This window comes from Cnephaeus nilssonii (assembly GCF_951640355.1).
Source record: "Cnephaeus nilssonii genome assembly, chromosome: 13".
NCBI classification, from domain to species: Eukaryota; Metazoa; Chordata; class Mammalia; order Chiroptera; family Vespertilionidae; genus Cnephaeus; species Cnephaeus nilssonii.
This window is the reverse complement of record NC_137084.1, coordinates 33387960-33402080: the sequence shown is the minus strand read 5'-3', so window position 1 is coordinate 33402080 and position 14121 is coordinate 33387960. Positions and strand designations below refer to the sequence as shown.

The 14121-nt window shown below is 43.5% G+C and overlaps 1 protein-coding gene across 1 annotated transcript in view; it reads left to right on the top strand.

The window, feature by feature from the left end:
- Nucleotides 1-14121, top strand: part of SPON1 (spondin 1) — a 261366-nt gene that overhangs the window by 175346 nt on the left and 71899 nt on the right. The gene's annotated exons all lie outside the window — the stretch shown is intronic.

Below are 14121 nucleotides of genomic sequence, written 5' to 3'. Positions count from 1 at the left end.
CTAAGATCTCATGGGGATCTGTAGAAGACAGCCCACCAAGGCTCAATGAACAAGGATTTCAGAGTCCGAGGCTAAATTCTAATTCTGGCTACTTCATCTTTGTGCAAGACCAATCTTTTGTCTATCAGCCACTAGGTAAAATCTCCAAACACCTGTCACTTAGTCCAAGTTCTCACCCAGAGCTAGAAACCACTCCATCACATTCCCAGCAGACAGTCACCCTGCCTCTGCTTGAGTGCCTTCAGTGACAGGGTCCTCCTTTTCTCAGCGGCCATACACAGCCATGCAGCTTGTGCACTGTACGAAAGCACTCAGCTGAGGAGGCAAGTGGGAGCTGAAACCCAGTTTCCTTTCCGACTGTCAAGCTGGGTGTCCTTAAAGGGATGCCTTTTTCTAATTTGACCATCCACAGGGGCTACTTTTTCTAGTTTTCCCAAAGGCATCATATGGGCTAGCAGTGACCTTGTCAGGTCAGCACACTCAAGGGCTCTTAGGAGAGATTCTGCTCCCCGAAAAGTGGAAAGGACTTCTGTCTCCATCACAAAGGTGTCATTTCACCTACCAAGTAAGCGGCAAAGTTTCGCTTCCTTTGGCTCCTCTTGGTAAAGACCAAGTCCCCAGATAAGTCCAGATGTGGAAAGACCAGCAATTAGTGGGCATCCCAGTGAACGTTTTCTCAAGGAAAGACTGTAACAAAATAAACAAGGACCTGTGGCAGCAAGCTCTGCTTGATCATTTATCAAAATTGTCAAATCTTATCCATGACTGTGAAATGGCTTTATGGTTAGGAAAATGTACTAATAATTTTATTAGGCAGCAATTAAACTTAAATTCCTTTTAACTGTATTTGATGTCATCCTTTCTCTGAGCCCATTAGAGTAACATTAAGGTGTTTGTGCAGATAGCTAAGTCATTTCAAATTACTTTCCTGTCTAATGTGGGAGCCTTTAATAGCATACTCTTAGGTTGAATTCAATTTCAGAGACACCAGGCATGCTAATTAGACCATCTCAGTGTTCCTTGAAGAAAAAGACAAAGAAGTCTTCCTTTCCCCCCTCTTTTGCTTGGTAATGTTGGTAGAACACAATTTTCTGAGCAATTAGAGGTATAGACCCTTTGCTGCACAAAATCTCACTTGAACCCAGTAAGTATTGCTAGCAGACACAGCGTCTGGTTAATATGACACCACTGTTAAAATGTTTTTAAGATCTAATTAGAACTGGTAAGTTTTCTCTCCTGTTAGTCTTAGTATCATAGTTAGTGTTTGTTCCGGCTCAGTCCTCTAGCATTAGAGTGGAAAGAAAGCAGGAAAAAGGAATGAATATTTATTGGGCACTTACCATCTCCTAAATTCTAGATAAGAAAGGCTGACAGTTTAAATCCCAGCACCACAACTTGCCAACGGGGTGACTTTGGTACTTTACTTACCCTCTCTGAGGCAAAGTTTCTGTAAGTGGAGATAAGCCATAGTTCACAGGGCTGTTATAGACAGTAAGCCTCTTATCCAGGACTTAGGAGATGGTAGGTGCCTAATAAATGTCCACTTATCCTCTCTAATAAAATGGTAATATGCAAATTAACCATCACTCTGCTACATAAGCCAGGCCCACCAGCCAAGCCACGCCCACCAGCCAATCAGGGCGAGTATGCAAATTAACCCCAATCCAAGATGGCTACAGCCACAGTGAGCAAGGTTTCCCAGGTAACAGAGCAAGCCAAGCTTTCCATAGCCGTTGCAGGCCTAAGCCTCCACTCAAGCTACAAAGTTTCAATTATAGAAGGTAAACAAATTCAAACAAATGGCGGCAGAATGGAGCTTGAGAGAGCAGGCCAGGGTTGCCGGCGGCAACAGGGGAAGCAAAGCTTTCCGCACACCCTGGCCGGGCTCACCCGCTTAAGGCTACAAAGTTTCAATTGTAGAAGGTGAATTAACTGCCACAGAGATGGCTGCCGCCCTGGAGGGAGCAGCAGGCTTGGCTCCGCTCCAGGCTACAAAGTTTCAATTGTAGAAGGAAAATAAATTCCAGATACCAGGGCCTCTCCTTGGGTTGCCAGGAGGCGTGGCCGGCCTGCAAACCACCACAGGCCCCTCGCTCAGGCCGCTCCATGCCCCAAGGGAACCCCACCCTGATCTGGGACACCCTTCAGAGCAAACCAGCTGGCCCCCACTCGTGCACCAGGCCTCTATCCTATCTAAGAAAAGAGTAATATGCAGATCGATCATCACTGCAACACACAATATAGCTGCCCCCATGTGGTTAAAGATCCTGCCCCCATGTGGACACAAGATGGCCACCACAAGATGGCCAGCAGGAGAGGGCAGTTGGGAGGCTCCCGGCCTGCAAGGGAGGGCAGTTGAGAGGGACCAGGCTTGCAAGGGAGGGCAGTTGGGATGCACCCGGCCTGCAAGGGAGGGCAGTTGGAGGTGATCAACCCTGCAGGAGAGGGCAGTTAGGGGTGACCAGGCTGGCAGAGGAGGGAAGTTGGGGGGCAAACAGGCTGGCAGGGGAGCAGTTAAGCATCAACCAGGCTGGCAGTGGAGTGGTTAGGGGGTGATCAGGCTGGCAGGCAGAAGCGGTTAGGGGCAATCAGGAAGGCAGGCAGGCAAGCAGTTGGGAGCCAGCAGTCCTGGATTGTGAGAGGGATGTCCGACTGCCCGTTTAGGCCCGATCCCTGGGATCGGGCCTAAACGGGCAGTCGGACATCCCTCCAGGAGTCCCAGATTGGAGAGGGTACAGCCTGGGCTGAGGGACAATCCCCCGCTGTGCACGAATTTCATGCGCCGGGCTTCTAGTGTTCTATAAAATGGGGATGATAGCATTACTCAACCCTTCACAGTTCATTGTGTGGATCAAATACAGTCATAAATGTAAATGGTTCTTGCAGAAGATGAAGTGTCGTATAGTTATAGATATGATAGGTATATCCCTTGATGTTGCCACATGAGGTCTTGGGTGAAGTCTGCCTTCTTTCTGTGGGGTTGAAACCCCACATTTAAGGCTACAAAAAAGTAAGAGAGAGAACCAGTCAAACCACATACTTGGGACTTTGGTAAGACAGATCCAAAAGAAAAAGAAGATAGCACCATGAGGATTTGCTCACAGTTCCAAAGGTGATTTGATGGATTTCCAACTCTTGGGGTGCCTCTGCTTCCCCATCTGTAAATAGGGGTTTTTCTGTGGATTAGATGAACTGGTGTTATATACTATAGCAAACAGCACACTGCCCAGAACTGAAGCACTCAACAAAATAATAATATCATTTCAGCCAGTCTTAGTCCCTGGCAAACTTCCACCTATGTCATCCCTGCTCACTTACAGATTGGCTCCTTCCTCATTGATCAATTAACATAAATTCTTTCTCCAAAGAGTCATTGTACTTGGCATTGATCTACTAACTTACAGCTATTACAATCATGATCGCAATTACCATTTGTCCAGACTTCTTGCAATGCCATCATCGTTTTCTCTCATGATAAATGTTACTAATAACTCCTGCCTCAGATTCTTTGTGGAATGAGGAAAGAGATTAATTTATTAATTGATGGATTAATGACTCATAACTGTTACAATCATCATTAATTGTTGTTACCTTTGAAGCATCAAATGGTTGAGGAGGTTGAGAGCTGGGCTAAAAGAATGCTTCTTCCTCTCATGGAAAAGATGAGAGATGTCACCAGTCAGGAAGAGAATGTGAACGTCACCTTGAGAGTCCAAATGTGTGAAGGCTGTCATGGCACAAACCACAGCTGCACCAACCCAGTCCTTTGTGTCCCCTGGCTTTCCCAAAAACTACCATGATTCTCTCAACATTATACACCCACCCCTGGGCTGCTGGTATGTCCCTCACCCCAAGACCATTCTTCACCCAGGAATTCCTGAGAGTCAGTCTGGCAAGATAAAATAACAATGGATTGTTGGTCCTACCAGCCTCTGGAGTCCCTACAAGCTCTGGTCAATGCAGCATGTGGCTGCAATCTTGTTACCTCATCTTTGAGAGAGTCATCCTCCAGCACTCAGAGTCCCTGGAAGACAAAAACTCCAGATACTCAAGTCAGCAGAACTCCAGGGTGAGCCTATGCCTATTCCACTCCACCCCCATTCACACCCAGCTCTCCTATATGGGGAAGTAATCCTTGGAGTCACACAAATCTCTCCTGCAATTCTCTTAGCCCTGAGGCGTTTCTGCTTAGACACCAGAGGAATGCCAATGCAAAGCAGGTGGCTTTTCTTGAATTATTCTGATCAAGCAAATATAGTATCACACATTCTCCTTATCACAGGGTCTACCATCAGCAAAGCCAATTATTTTCTCTTCAATCTTATAGTCATCGGCCCTGGCTTTTGGCTGCAGTTTATTTGGCAGTTTTGCCCATGGCATATCCCCCACCCTTTACCATCCAAGATCTATATGAACTGTTTTCCCTTCCTTTACTATGAGCCCTGACTGTTGTTCAAATCCTGTGCCTCCCACCCTTTTCTCCTAAAGAGCCTTTCTCAGTCAGACTTGGTTGATATCATAACTCATCCATGGAATCTTATAACTGTTTCCTGAAAAAAATGATGGGAACAGACCAGGGGCTTTGTTCCCGAATTCAGCTCTGGGTTTGAATCTAGCATTTCACTGCTTTTAATTTAACTTTCCATAGCACTTAGACTTTGGTTTTCATGAATTCCACTTATTCTTCCTTGAATGGAATTCTCACTGAGATGGTGTCAGGCTAGTGGGAGCTGCCTTCCTAGGACACTGGCTGTGAAGCCTGTGTATGTTCAGTGGTGGGCCCTATAATCAGGAGGCATGCTCTGCACAGATGCATCTGTTAGGAGATGTATTTTGTGGCCTGCGCATCACAGACATCGGTGAGGGGGTTGGCACTCTTTCTCAACCACTGGAGAGATTCTTCACAATAGAGAGGGTAACACCAGCTAGACTCCGTGAAACCTGAACCTACATGGCAGAATGAATTCTATACCGTTTAATAAAGAGATTAAAATATATACAGAACCCCCATAAATAGCATATAAGCATCATTACAGAGCGAAGTTGGATTAAATGTCAGTTTCTCCAAAATGGCATTGGGCAAGCCCTGGGCTGAGGCCCGCTGAGTAGATCTGCCCTGGACCTCCCCAATCCACCCCTGTCTTGTGGTGGTTCTGCGGACCTGCATCTCTATCCAGGCTGATCGGCACACTCTCTCATCAAACCGGCCACGTCCATGCATCAGAGCTGATGCTCACACTGCGAAGAGTTCTTATTTTTTTATGTTGGTCCAACTGATCTGACATGACTAGGGGGCCTTTCAAAGCCAGATTTTGCATTAGCGCTTAGAGTCAATAAAGAGTGTTAAGCTAAGGAGTAAATCCTAATAATAGGCACCTCCCTGGGTTGTATGAGGAACAAATGAAATAAGACATGCAAAATGAGTCTGAAGAGCACACAGGCCTGGTTGTTATTATCTCTTTTTGAAAGGAGCTATTCCCTATTAATGATTCCTGGCTTGCCCTGTTGGACTCCCCTTCAGAAAGGCAAGCCAGACACATGTGACAAGTTAAACAGGCATAGAAGATATTTTTATCTGTTTAAGCCAACAACAATAAATGCATCATAAGACAGTATGTGATTAATTGCCAAGTGAATTGTGAAAAGAGTAATTGCCAGAGGAATATGAACAAGGGAGGGCTCACTGGAGCTGGGGGGGGGGGGGGGGGAGGGATAGAATGAGGCTCCGGAGAGGCTGTATAGACTAATAGAGATTTGTTCTGGGTCTTGTAGAACCGATGGAAATTTTGGTTGGTGAGGGGAAGGCATTCCAGGAAAGATAAGTTATACAGAGATGGGGGAACAGATAGGCAATGGGGTGTGCAGGGGAAAGTTGGGGTGGGGGACAGTGTGCAGAGTAGGGCATAGGTGTAGTGAGAAATTGTGAATGATGTTTGCTCTGACTCTATACCTTTCAACAACTTAAACACACCTATGCCATATGCTCTAACCAAATGAAAAATAAGCTCCAAGCTTAGCTATGTCTTTTGCCCAGCATGCCCTCATTCTTGTTCCCTGCCCATCCTTTGCCAATCCAGCTCAGCTAAACTCATAACTTGACTACCCCTATTTCTATTTCTACCCCTGCTCAGGCCCTGAGAATTTGATTTTAATGTTTGACCTCTGGATTTTACTGCTCAATTCTGGCTCAAACCTATAGAATTGAAGCTAACACTTACCTAGCTTTTTAATTCTCCTTTAATTCTCAAAATAATCCTGTGAAATGGTACTGTTTTTACGCCCTCCCCCCCCCCCCCCCCCCCCGCCTTTTGCTGATACTTGAGATGTTAAGGTCCAAGGTCACATCACCCACAAATGGTAGAGTCAGGATTTGAACCACAGCTGTCTGACCCCATGGAATGATTCCAAACCACTGGACAGATAATAAAGCCTCTAATTGCCTAAACCTACCCTATTGGTCCTTTCCTCTGTGTTCACCCTTTGATAGGATGACTTACTCCAGTCAACCCTTGGAAACTTAGATGCTATCTCATGCTGCCATCCTATTGCAAACTCCTGGGTACCAAGGACATGAAACAGATAGGAATCACTGATGGGGCAATTCGTCTAGGATCCTAGAAAACTTTCAACACCCACATTTATATTAAGGTTTCATGATGATTGTAATCATGAAGAATAATATTCTCAAAACCCATGTTTTCAGAAGATGAACCAGGGGACCCAGTTTGGCACTGTTCCACCCTGGATTATGGAGAGGTTGCAGAAAGAGGCAACAATGTCTAGCCTATTTTGTGGTTCGAGGCAAGTTAGTAGGGTCTGAATTAAGGTACTGGTGGTGGAAATAGACAGAATATGCTAATGAAGAATCACTCATTTCACTGTGAAATAAAATGTATTTTTTATGAAATCAACTTTCTCACCAACAGCACAGTGTTATCTGTAAAGAATCAGCTTCTAGCTTCATAGCTCCTGGGATTCAGCTGCATCTCAGGTGTATCGTTTTTTCCTTGGATTGTGTTCTTGAAAATGCTGGAAGCAACATGACTTGAGGGAAAGGGGTGTACAAGGGATTCATACCCAGAAGTCAGACAGGTCTGGTTCAAGCAGTGGTTTGGCCACTCAACTAACCATATGACCATGGGAAAGTATTTAATCTGTCAAATGGGGATAAAATGTCTGTCTAACATGGTTGTGGGTGAGGATGAAATAAGACAGTGGATGGAAAGGCTATGATTAGCACAGTATAAATGTCACATTTTGTACTATCATTTCTTAGCCAAACATCTCATTAAAATCCCTGCATAATCACCCATAAAATCTTGTTTGAAATAAAAGTGATTGGGTTCAACCAACCCTTTGGGAAGCAATTTGGCTTTCAAAATGCTTTCCACTGTGTATTAAGACACATAAAAATGTTCATTTCATATCCTTTGACCCAGTTGTTCCACTTCTCGGAATCTATTCTTAGGAAATTGTCCTCGATACAGGAAGAGCATAATGTACAAGGAGGTTCACCGCACAGATGGCTAAGAGTGAAAAATTAGAAGCAAACTGAACGTCCAGGAGCAGATGATTGAGGAGTCCTTGTGTAGTCTGTTGGTGCTCTAAAAATGCCTTAAGTCAGTATTAAATACAAAGTTCAGAACAATGTTTTAAAATGGATAAAGTCAATCCTGGATCTTTTCAATCCATATTCTTTTCTTCAATTCATTAGCCAACCCCTGTCCTCTGAAGGGATTCCCCGAAGGGCCCACAAAACAGCAATTCGGTCCCCTTTTTCCCATTGTCTGCCATCTGAGCACAGATGTTGGGTTCATGCCAGAGCCCACTGCACAGCCTTGGGCTTCTCATCCCTCCGAGGCAAACATCATCTCTCTCCTCCCCCACCTCCCTTCTGCAGACACTGAGAAAAAAATTCTCTCCAAGACAGGTACTCTTTGGCTCAGCTCTCTTTATGTCTGCAAGGCTGCTTTGCCAGTGCATCTTCCTCAGCCCTGCCCGCACCTCACATCCCTGCAGTCTTCCCACTTCCAACTTCTTTACCATTGATTTCAACACCGTTTATTGTGTCCTTCTAAGCAATAGACAGTATTTTCTTAAGTGCCCAAAATTTGGTCATCCAATTAAATGTAAAGGAGAAAAAGGATTGACTTGGGTGTTAAGTGTTATTTATACTTTTACTCTTAGACTTAGACTCTGAGTCTTGGAGCCTTGAATGCTTTGCAAAATCCTTCAGGAGAAGAATGAAATCTTATTCAACCACCTCATTTCAAAGCTGGAATCCATGAACTTAGAACCACAGACATTTAGGGTTAAAAAAATCCAAGCCACACAACTTGGACCTATTGGAATTTCTATTGATAACACTTAAGAGGAAAAACATTTGCTTCCTCTTGAGTTTGCATAATTATGTGCATTTTGTAATTTCGTAGCTTTGGCAGACACTGGGTAGCATTTGGCCTCAGTGCTTTCAGCTTTAAGGACAATTTCATAACTGGGCTTTTCTGGAGAACTCGAACATCTGGACCCTGAGTGGCCCAGGCTCACCTTGTGGTGAAACCTCTGTGATCCTCCTCAGCAGAGCACAGAACAAGCTGTGCAGGGCCCTATCCTTCCCTCACTCCCAGGAGCCTCAGTGCAGGCTGCCCACAATTGCTGTGTAAGTTATGGGCATTTTTAAAAAGTAAATAATCTTTTTCAATGTTGCTTGCTGGTTGCACAATAACCAGTATTTCAATTCCATATTCACTCAGCACCTACTGCATTCCAGGAGTCCTGTGCTGATCACTAGAAATGTGAAGATAGCTTATGCTGGTCCACTGTGGCCCTTCCTTCCCTCCACCTCTCCTTCCTTCCTTCCCTTCTTCCTTCCTTCCTTCCTTCCTTCCTTCCTTCCTTCCTTCCTTCCTTCCTTCCTTCTTTCCTTTCTTCCTTCTTTCCTTCCTTCCTTCCTTCCTTCCTTCCTTCCTTCCTTCCTTCCTTCCTTCCTTCCTTCTTTCCTTCCTTCCTTCTTTTCTTTCTTCCTTTTTTTCTATTCTTAGGTATTGTTTAGATAATACTGAAAAACAAAAAGGAAAAAAAATTACTTACAGTCCCATCATTTGAACATAAAGTGAGGGGGGGGGGGGGAAATGTCTCTTCTTTCCCATCCCACCTTCTAAACCCCAGAGGAGGTAACTATCCTCAACAGATTAGTGTATGTCCTTCCCAATTTTTTAAATTTATATAAATGAAGCTCTATCTATGTATGTATCTGCTTACCCAGACATTATTGGAGAAACAGAATGACATTGTCCTTAGTAGTCCCCACAACTTGATTACTTTACTCAGCATAGTATGGATTTTACCTAATTATTTTAATGACTAATTAGTATCTCATTATATGGATGGTCCATAATTTATTTAAACATTCCCTTATTGGTGGATATTTAGGTTGTTTTTAATTTTTGTGCTATTGCTATTATAAACAATTGTATAGTGAACATTATTTATACAAATTTGGGTTATTTATTTCCAATAGATTCCCAGAAGTGGTATTAGTGACTCAAAGAATTTTGTCTTTTTCTACTAAAATAGTTATTACCAATTTGCTTTCCAAATACTTTCCACCCATTCATACTCCAACCAGCCACATCTGACAGTGCCCATTTTCCTGCCACTCACAAGCACTGGAGAGTCCCCTATTTTGACTAATGCTCTATTTTAGTTTTTGCAAATCTTGTAGGCAAAGCTATTACTATTTTAATTCATATTCCCCTGACTTGTCAAAAGGTTATATGTCAAACTTTTGTATATTTATTGGCCATTAACACTTAATTTTTAATCACACCTTCATGTGCTTTAATATTGTTGTCACTATTAACTCTGATGTATTGAATGCCAGCTAGGAAGCCAGCTTCCCTAAACACTTGACGTGCATTGTTGTGTTTAACTCTATAACCCCAGAATGAAACAGATGCTATTATTATCTCCATTTCACAAGTGAGAGACACCTGAGACTCAGGGCAGATAAGCAACTTATTTGTCCAAAAGGCATAGCTGTGATTTGAACGCAGGTCCACTGGCTCCAAAGCTTTTGTTCATTCCACTATTCCAGGCCACCTCTTACAAATCTGCCCTCTTCCACGCTCTCCCAGACTTCTGAGTCTTCACTCTCTCCTATGGATTATTTTGATCATCTCTCATCTGCCTTGATGGCCCACAGTAGTCTTGGGATGGGAACCCAATCCCTGTACCAACTGGTCCCTGAATCAACAGAACTTACACGAATAAGGACCAGTCTCTGTCTGGGAAGAGCGCATAAATTAAGGTTATAAACAGTGCATTGACAGTTTAAATTTCCTCCTTAATTTATAAACTTATACCTGAGCTTTCTGATTCTCCCACAGACTTTCCTACTTCAACCTCCCCTGATGTAGAACTCCTTTAATGTTGAGTCACTTCTTTCTTCCCTCCCCACACACTTAAAACAAGTAGGGCACATTTTGTTCTCCGTGAACTTGCAGGACTGGGCACACATTGTGAAATAATAAAGGGAAGGGAAGAAACAGCCAGGGCTGCGTGACTTTCTGGCTCCAGCAATTTTCTTCCAGGGCAAGTTAGCATCCAGTTCGCTCTAACAAACAGTCCTGAGCCAAAAGATTCCAAATCAAAGCAAAAATCTATCAAGAGAATTCTGATTTAAAACCTAAGAAAACAGCCTGTACATATTTTTAGAACAACTCAGAAAAGAATACATCTGTGACTTGAAACAGCTGGAAATCTACTTTTTGCCAAAATTGTGACGATTACGAAAGACGTAAGGAAGAGGCGTTCAAGATCCAAGCAGTCCTGTATTTTTTCGTACATTCAACTTCTGAATAACCTTCACTTTCATACATTAAGAACCTACCTCTCTCAGCTGCTGTGAACACCGAATGCCAGCCAGCCGCACAGCTTGTACCACAGTGTTTGTATAACTACTTGAGGATTTTACAGTGTTTTGCCCTTATTGGCTTTGTAAAAAGGGTGGTAAACCAAAAGAATAAAAGTGATAAGAAGCGTAGGTCCTGTAAGCAAGCTCACAATGTATCTGAGGAAATAGAAGAAATTGTGAGGCGTGCTGAAAACAGGATAGCATTAGCCTCGGAGAGTCATTGGACTTAAGCCAGTCAACCATGTGTTCAGTTCCTAAGGAAAACAACGAAATTAAAGAACATGTGTTGAAAATGTTGGTAGCAAATTGTGGGTAAAAGACAAAGTGTCATTAGGGAGTGTAAAAAAAAAAATTTTTTTTTTTTTTTTTTTTTTTTTTAGTTTACTGAAAATAGAACCTTCTCTTACCCTAGGGCAGGGTCTCTCTTATTCACTATTATGTCCCTGTGTCTCTCTGGCACATAATAGATGGTCCATAAATAGGTCAGTTGCAACATTGTTAAGGACTTCATTGTGCACAAAAGTAAAGGTATGTTTTCCTGCCCTTAAACATAGGAAAAGCAGGAAAGAAAGGATTCCTAAGGCTGCTCTGTTACTGTGCCTTACGATGGATCCGTGTCTCACAGGGGCACAGAGCAAATTTGAGTAGAAAGAGTGATCATGAAGGCCTTTTTGTAAGACTGTTGTCCAAATGCTCTTCTATAGCACTGCACCCTTCTTCCAATTCACACACACACACACACACACACACACACACACACACACACACACACCTGACCGAAGGCAGGCAAAACACCCTGCCAGTGCATGTGTCCCAAAGACAGACAGAGCTTTGGAGTGAGGTGTCTCATTAGAGGATGCAGTGTTTGGAGGGCATGTAGGACTGGAAGCTGCGCCCAGAAGGAAACCCAAAATCAAGATCAAAGCCAATAATCCAAACCACGGAATAAAATAGTGAAGCCAAAAACTGGACACAGTTGAGGTCAGACACTGGAGAAGTATTTCCGTAGTGCCAATGCCACAAGCAGAGAAGAAAAACAGTTTCAGCAATAGGTGAGGTCAAGAGCAAGGTAAGAGCAGGGCGGGCCTGAGAGTCCAATATTGGAAACAGAAGGGTTGGCAGGAAGACCTAGGATATGGTCAGATGATTCTGCAAAGATAAAGCCTCCTTCGAAGGCCCTAGCCCCCAGCCTCACCCCCATTGCCACACCACCCCAATCTTAAAGACATCACACTCTGAACTTCACCTGTGATGGCTTGTGAACATGTTGAAGGCCCAGGAGGCATTGTGGTAAAAATACATGCATGTATGCAGACATACATATATACATACTACATATTTATCATTCTGTTCAAGGGTTTTTGAGGATGCTAACCCTGCTTATCCCAAAGATAAACAAGGTGATTATTCATTTCACTTGATGTGACCTTAAGGCAGTGATGGGCAACCTTTTGAGCTTGGTGTGTCAAACTTTGCCAAAAAACTGAGCATAACTCAGGTAGTGTGTCACTTTGAGGAAAAAACATTATTTCACAAATGTTTCATCCTCAGGAGCAGCAAATGTTTCATCCTCGGCATGCGGACGCCTCAGCGGCCGCGTGTCATCAGAAATGGCTACACACGTGTCATAGGTTCGCCATCGCTGCCTTAAGGTTTACTTTAAGTGAATTCACATTCAATGTGTCTTGTCTTAAAAAAGTTGCTATAGTGATGCTTGGAGAGGCGGGTTTTTCATTGCTAAGCCTGCCTTAGCTTTGCATTCCCCCCGTTGGTCTTCCTCAGACAAACAAAGCTGAGATACTGTCCCCACAGCACAGGTATTGCCTGGGAGTCCCAAGGGAATGGTGGCTAGGGGATCTGATCAGCTAAGACCACTAATCAGGTCACAGTGTACAAATTTTTTTCCTAAGAATAAGTCATGTGTTATTTCAAATCCTAGAAAAGGTTAAGTACTGGACGCAGAATATTCGTCAGTGTCTGTATGGGAAGGAGGTAAATAAATAGGAGGGAACACATGTCCAGAATCTCACCATTGCTTCTCAGACAATGCCCTCAAGTGGAAATCTACAAGCTGAGTTAAACTTCTGTCTTGAACTCGAGCCCCACCTGGGCTTCCAACCACAGTCATGTCCTGATGGAGAATTGTTATTCCCTCTTCCTGGTGAGAAGATACTAAAAAATATACCATCAGTTGGCACTCTCCCCTCTGCTAACCAGGGAGGCCCCCAGGGGACCCTTGAAGAGAATTGCCACGCAGTCTTTTGACAGCAATGGCCATTAGTAGCTTTCAGGGTTTCCTGCTCACCAGTGTAGCTCTTTGGTGGCTGTAAGACTCAGCGGGGCTTCTAAAGGCAACAATTTAGGAAAGGACCCTGTTGAGCCCCTATTGAAGCTGAGCTGCTGCACAGCTTGCCCAAGGAACATCTTCCTTTAGAAACTTCCTCAGGCCCACTGAGACTGCTTTTAGAAAACGAACTTGCACTGGGAGCTACCCCAGAGGCCCTTGTTCCAGTGCCCGGCATAGCTCAGTGGTTCCAGCCCTTTTGGTTAAGGATGAACTTCACCTCCCCCAAGTTTTTATCTTCCCACCCAGTTCTCACTGGTGAGGCAGAATATTCCTGTGAAACCTTCCCATTGGTGGCTGAGATTTAATCTCAAGGGTATCTGGCAAAAGCTCTAGTGAAGTATATGCCTCTGGGCATGTAATTGAATAATGACAGTCCTAAGTAGCCTTCAGCTTCTTAAGCAATAAATGCAAAAGAAACTTCATTAGTGACTCTGCCTGGAATGACAAATGTCAGCCACTGGGTCAGCTTAATGCTTAAGGGTAGATTTCAGCAGTGAAATACCCACAGCAAAACCTCAAGTGAAAGAATGCTAGAGAGCAATGGGAAAGAATTGAGAATCCAGACCACCTCCACAAAAAATAGGGTCTGCCCTGGCTGACACAGTAAATGTGTGTGTTTACTCACTCATCTAGTTCATTACAAAGCACCAATCACAAAGATATTTGTCTTCTTTCCTGCTCTGGTAAGCTAATTACAAAGTAATTAAATTAGCTAAGAATAAATTAGTTGTTATCAAACTAAAAGCAAAAGCATTCTTCTAAAAATTATTTAGTGTAAAACGCTGGCTTGAATGATAATTCCAGATGGAGAAATCGTTTCTTTCTTTTACTAATGTATTTATTATTTTAAAAGGAACTC